Source organism: Chinchilla lanigera, unplaced genomic scaffold (genome assembly GCF_000276665.1).
Source record: "Chinchilla lanigera isolate Chin_1 unplaced genomic scaffold, ChiLan1.0 scaffold00031, whole genome shotgun sequence".
Classification (NCBI taxonomy): domain Eukaryota; kingdom Metazoa; phylum Chordata; class Mammalia; order Rodentia; family Chinchillidae; genus Chinchilla; species Chinchilla lanigera.
In genome coordinates this window covers 12627928-12634918 of record NW_004955432.1, presented here as the reverse complement: position 1 = coordinate 12634918, position 6991 = coordinate 12627928, and the positions used below count along the sequence as shown (strand labels likewise).

The window sequence follows — 6991 nt, the reverse complement described above, 5'->3', positions numbered from 1 at the left end:
GTCGCCCTCCTGAGACTGCAGCCTGTCTGCCTGGGGTTAGTTCACCCGAATCAAGCGGGGCGCTGTGGCCGCTTGCAGCATCTCTGAGCCTCCCTACAGAAGCAGCCAGCCCTCGCTCTGTCTCTCCAATCCTCAAACTGGCATTCTGAGGGGAGATGCGCGAACGCACTCCCTCTGCATACGAATGCTTGCTTCCACTCCAGAGGGATACAATAAATTAAAACGGCACTCTTGATTTCCAGTGAATATTGTCACATCAAAATAGCACATAAGTCAGAGGCAAGTTTGAAAGTACACCAGAAATAAAACGTAATTGGACTTCATGAATTATTCATTCCATCTGGCTTGTCTTATTCTAATTTCTGCATAATGGCTTTACTAATCCCTGATCAATTAATGTAAAATGAAATTTAAATGATAATGAAAGCCCCAGAGATAAAAGAAATTAAGTATTCTTATATCCTCTGACAGAAATCTAAACAATGGGAGTTTTTCCCCCAAAGCCTGCCTCATCCAGCCTGCTATCTGCACGCTCTTCATGGGTTCCACTAAATGCCTATACAGGCCAGAGAAATAAGATCAAACAAGCTAACCTCCGATGTAACCACCAAATCTTTTCTGCAGAGGATGTTCAAAGCATGGATCTGTAGCGAATCAGCTCCAGCATTAAAGCAAAAGCCCAGAGAAGATGGACAAATCCTCCCCTGCTAAAATTGGAGTGAGAAAAATCGGAGCAGAAACAATAAAAGTGCTTTAACCTAAATATAAGGCAAAAAATTAAGGTAGTAACTATACGTGACTTCTCTGCCTATGACATACGTTGCCTTGACTTTTAAAAACCACCGCTTTGAAGTGAACAGAATTTTAACACATTGAAGTAACACAGAAGATGAAAAGATAGACCATTGTGTGATCAGAGTTTGTGTGTTAGAAATGTATCTTATTTTTAATTCCAGAAATATCTTTGGATGGTGTGATTTGAAAAAGACTATCTGACAGATACACAAAGGAATTGACTGGACATTAGTCCGATAGTTTGTATTTTATTATTCTATAATTCCTTTATGCCAAAATATGTTTTGTATATCATATTTGCAGTGAGATTTGAGGCCAAAACTGTCTGCTTATTGGCTACTTATGTAGTTTTCTTATTTCTCTCATTGTTTGGACTAGGTGATTCTATTTTTTCCAGAAAATCTGATTATTCAATGATTCCTGAAAATAGCCTGTTTTACCATTTACCCTTATTTCTATTAAAAAAAAAACAACAACAGTTTGATGTAGCCGGTTCTTCACTGACTGCTTATGAATATTAAATTTACACTCACTACAATATTATTGCTGCTGCAAATTCCTGATTTTATAGGTAGCCTGTCACTATTTGTTAAAGGACACATTTTTTTCTTAAAGTCAAAGGACTTACAAGTGTTTTAAAAAGTCAATTCTCAGTATCATCTTTCACTAACCAAGCTAATAGTTAATCTGAGGCTATAAAGATCTACGCAGGGATACACATGTAGATGTACAACAAGCACATAATACCTCTGCCGTCCTTGTTTAGATCAACTAAAATACAGTCCAGATTTACATAGTAATTTTCCAAGGAGCTGATATAATTTAGTACGAATGACGCTGTTCCTATTTAGCATTCTTTTTTCTTGTAGCATGTAACTTCTCCTCTGATAAATATAGCCCAATATTGTAGTATTCACTGAAGACTTCATTTTTTAAAAATCTGAAAGTGATCGCCATTGTTCATGTAACCAAAACAGAGTTTTCTTATGTTAATAGTATTGACTGAACATTATTCTTGTCTTGTTTTTTTTCCAATTTCCTTATCACCCTTTACTCCACTCCCAAGACTGAACCTTTTATTATAAAATTCATGTGCAAGTAATTCTAAGATACAGCATGTGTGTATTTGGAAGAATGTATTTGAGAGGAAGGATTATATTTTTGATAACTCTGTTATTATTTAACTTTCATAAATTCACAGGTTGGCAAAGTCTTGATCAAGATCGACTGAACTCATTATCAGTATGCCAAGTGGCTCTCAGTTTCTTGCATAAGAATAAGGTATAAACATAAGCAAAGGCCACTTTTATAATAGTACTATTTTGAATATTAACTGTATTTTGTTCAATAAAGAGATTCTTATCACTCTTTTATTTGAGCTCAAGGATAATCTGAAAACCTGGTTGAAAGTGTCTCAAATGTTTAACATAAAAAAGTTTATGGAAAACATATATATCATGAAATATTAACATTTTCATACAAGAAATAGCACTGGGATGTAAAAATCCCATTCTTGAATGTGTGAAACATGCACTTCCAGATTCACAGACTTGTTAGAGTGTACTAGTACATTACCACCAGCTTTAGGCGTCTACAAATTCTTGGAAAGTGTAAGGATACATGTGACCAATGATTTTGAGGAAGGATCCTATAATGTCATTTGTGTATAATAAAGCCACAGAAGCTGCATGATTTTAAATATTTACTCTATAAAATACTCAAGGCCATTTAGTAAACTAAATATTGTTCTACAATATTTGCCTGTAGAAAATGTTTTTCAAAACAATCTAATGTCACTAAAGAAAAATCCCTTCACTGGTGCATTTCCTTTTCTAATGCTGTGTTTAGCATCAGCAAAGCGTTAAAGAAGAAAGCGATGAAAACTTCCCTGGTCACACCCTGCCACATGTGTGGCACATGCCGACAGAACAAAGCTGTGGTCCCGTGTTTTAGGCAAATGTCCAGGGCTGTGCTAATAATGCTAAAGTATCTAGAAGCAGCTCAGCTTGATTGTAACGCTCTGACTTTCAAACAAAGCAGAGACACAGGTTACCAGACACAACACACGAAGGGCAAAGAAGGGTGTTGGTTATGTGCCTGACTCTACACTCGCATTGTCTGATTTAATCCGCATAAAATCTCTGTAAGGTAGATGGCATTTACAGAAAAGAAAATTATAGTTCAGGAAAGTTAGTAACTTTCCCAAGGCCACGAAGGTTGTTATGTGGTAACACTGAATTTGGTTCTCGGGTTTTTTTCTAGTTGTAAAACGTATCTTCTATTCACTGAAACCATGGAGTTCTTTACGAGGTCCTCAGCCCTTGCAGAAAAGAGCAATAGATCTGTTGTTATCTCTCCTCTTTACTCTAAAATTCAATTCAGCAAGTACTTAATACACACTGGCTATCTTACAGAAACAGCCAAAAAATATTGCTGTTGGGGTTCTGATTTCCTTCCCTAAGCTGTAGAAATAGTCAAAAAATATTGAAGTTGGGGCACTGATTTCCTTCCCTAAGCAAGTTATTAATAATCTTGAAGATGTTATCCACACATTTGCCAGAATCTTTTGCACCTTGTGAGAACAGAAATCTTTTTCTTTAAAAAGCAGAAACAGAACAGGAGTGGCCCATTAGCCAGCAGAGATTAATAACAGGCTATGCTGGGGCGAGTAGAATAAAATGAACTAGAGGGTAAAGATCTGGCTCCAATGCACTCACTAGGTGCTCTGGGCAAGGGGCTACAATTATATTATCTGAAAGGTGGAATTAGCAAAGGTAGCATTAGGCAGAAATGTAATGAGAGGAAGTAGAAAAACTACAACCCTTGGGAACTTTCACAACATCCTTGAATCTCTGTTTTCCAATTTGTAAGACTGAAAGAGTTTGCTACTGATCTCAAGGGTTTCTGTTAGCTTTATGATTCTATTACTGTTCTAGTATGTGTTTTATTACTCTACAGCAAGGATAAAATGGAATAAAATATGTGAAATTTTTCCCAAAATACCATTCACAGTTATGTATTATAATTAAATTGATCTTCTTTGATGTTTTATGGGATTCAGATCACAATTCCACAAAATATTTTAGTGATTTTTAAAGTTATTTTTCATTAAATAATAAAAAAAAAATGCACCAGGGCAGTTTTAACGAGAAATTTGCAATTATGAAAGTAATCATAGACCTCCTCCTTGATCAACTGCAGAGGGTGTAGGGATATTAAATTTGCATCAGAGGCATATAGTAAAATCTGTTTAAAAAATGAAACTTTACAACATCCATGAATTCTTTACAATAAAGACTTGATGTCTGAATTTGGACTTTGATTTTATAAGCATATTTCTGCAAATTAATAGGCCTGCGTATTTTTCCAATCAGTTAATGCTAAAATGATTTTACAAAAAGTGACTTTCCATTTCTGACATCAGATGTGTGCTAAAGTCATATCTAGAGCGTACAATGGTTATCACACTCTTATCAGGGACCTCCAGGTAACCCAGTAAGATTTAGTGTTTGGCAGGGTAGTGAATAGGAAGATCTGTGTTAAAATATTTTCTAACACCTTCCAACATTGTGGTTCTTGAGGTTGCATTTGTTTCTAAATGATTAGCTTTCAAAAGTGGCTTAGGAGAAATATTTATTTAAACCATAAAATTTTTTTTTGGTGGGGAGGGGTAGAGTGGTAGGGAGTATTATGTAGGTAGGTAGAAGAAGGGGCAGAAAATGAATAGTAAAATTTCCAAACTTCCATCCTAAAATTAAAGAAAAACAAAGGGACTCTTACCTTGAAACCTATATCCTATTGGGGAAAAGTGATGACCAAAACAATAACCAATGAGTAATATGAAAATGTCCTTCAAAAATTGTCATGTGGATTTCTGTGAAGTAATTAAAATAAACAGCCATCCAGTTCTTCCAGGAAACATTAAAATATGAGACCACAATATCACTATAAAAAAACCACCAAAGGGCCCCGAAATTCAGGTTCACACAAAAGTGGATGCCTCTACCATAAAAAGAAAGTGGTTAAACAAACAAATAAACCAAAATTCACAAACCAAACCAACCCAAATTAAACCAAACTAAAAAACCAACTCTCCTGACCCAAGAGAGGTGATACAAATTTGGTACCATGGCTGGAAAACTCTATCTGCAACCTAATTTGCTTCCCTACTATTGTATAAAGTATCCTGTATTTATCTTAATTTCCATGGGTTATTATTAAAATAATGTATACAATATCTATATGGCATCTGTTGTTTCTATCATGGTCATAAATTCAAAATTAGACATCAATACTTTGAGTAATGTATCCTCAATAAAATATATAGTGAATTTATTTGTTGCTTGTGTGTATTGACAAAAGATGTATCAGGACTTTAGTCTGAATTAATTTAAAAGAAGAATTTGAAAGAAGGTTATGGAAATCCAGGAATTTGGCGTTTGTTTATATAAGTGTAGAAGTTTTGCTAAATAAGCTCCAAAGCCACATGAAAGGTGTTTTTTGCTGCACTACCTTCCTCTACAGCTTATTTGCATGGATGAATCCTCCTAATCCGGGAGGCGCCACCAATAAAGAAGCCAATTATCCATATAAAAGAATGTATACATATTCACAGGTTCTGACTAGTATTTGAATGTGTAAAGCCTTGGGAAAAGCTACAAGCTTTACTTAATTCGTAAAAGGAATATCTCCGGCACTGGCATGATCTTTATGAATATTAGCTCCACCTAAAGGTTCTTTAAAACTGACATTTTAATGGCACACATCTATGTAGAACCACTGTGAAAACACTAAACAAGCGGAGATGCCCTTTGGAATTGTCTTTTGCATCCATCTCAACTGCTATGGCTTTTTTTTTCTATGTTCTGCTTTCTTGCTCATTTGAGTTGAGGCCGGGCAGACAGAATCATTAGAACTTCAAAGCCAGGGTCAGCTGAGGTGGCTTGTTCCTGCAGCTGATGTGGTTGTTGTCTGGACCGCTAATCTCTTTCTGGATTGCTGTTCTGGCTCAGGAAGCTCATGAAGGAGGCAAGCAGGTTCAAAAACGCCCCTGGACTCTATTTCTGCTGACTGGTTTCGCATCCAACATTACATCAATTAGACAAGGAAATAGTCTACCTCTCTGCAGTGGTCATGCTGTCAGAGATCAGCTGGGGACTGGAAAGAAGAACTGGATACTGGCATTGAGGATGAAGGGGAGTAGGGGCCTGAGAGTGAGCTGCATCTAGAAGCAGCTACACTCACAGTGCTAGCTTTTGAAGCTTTGAATTGTCAGAAGGACAAGCAAGTCAAGTGGTACTTGCAGGTCTAAGTCTTGTTTACTTAATACTTACTCAATGTTAAGCTGTACAAATGCATTATAAGTGAGTAGGTTAAGTAGCAAAATATTTCTGCTTAAGTGTATTTTTAAACTGCCAATCTTTAAGTCCCTAAACTGTCAGTCTGTGGTACTGGTTTTACAAGCTATCTCACAGATATAAATGAATATCAAGAAGTACATTTACATATTCTTTTTTTTTTTTTTGGTTTTTCTCCGGTACCGGGAACCGAACTCACGACCTTGCGCTTGCCAGGCAGGCGCTTTGCCGCTGAGTTAAATCCCCAGCCCCCATTTACATATTCTTAAAGGTTAAAAAAAAAAACAAATGAAAACTCCAGACCCAAAGACTATACTTCGATTCTCCCTTTGTACTTCTTTTTAAAATATTCAGGTTAATATTTGCCAGTGCCCAGAACTAATATGATATTAATGATCTCACTGCATTTAAATGTAATATGCGAATATACCATTTGGGCAAATTGTGTGTGTGTACAAGAGAGACAGAGAGAGACAGAGACACAGAGGCAGAGAAAGAAAGAATGAATATGTGAATATGAAGGAAAGGCCTATTTTTAGAGCTAAGACAAGTTTTTGATAGCTCTATATTGCCATATCTCTTAGTGTTAAATGCAACGTATCTTTTATATCATATCTAATATTAATATAGCTTGTTTTTATTATTACAAAGATGGAAAGAAGCTTCATGGAGAATCTCAAATAACAGAAGTTCAAAATATTCTGTTCAAATGTACAGAATATCTGACATGCGTTTTGCTTTGCAACAAATTTGCTTACTTTCTTCTATTTTACCTAGGCCATTAATTTCTATCCAAGAAGCAAACAGGAGCTAAATGTGAGCGAGGTAAGGTGATTCAG

At 35.9% G+C, this 6991-nt stretch overlaps 1 protein-coding gene across 1 annotated transcript in view; it reads right to left on the bottom strand.

Annotated features, from left to right (window-relative positions):
- Dync1i1 (dynein, cytoplasmic 1, intermediate chain 1) overlaps positions 1-6991 on the bottom strand; it is a gene marked incomplete at its 5' end in the record, with an annotated part of 273910 nt that overhangs the window by 22573 nt on the left and 244346 nt on the right.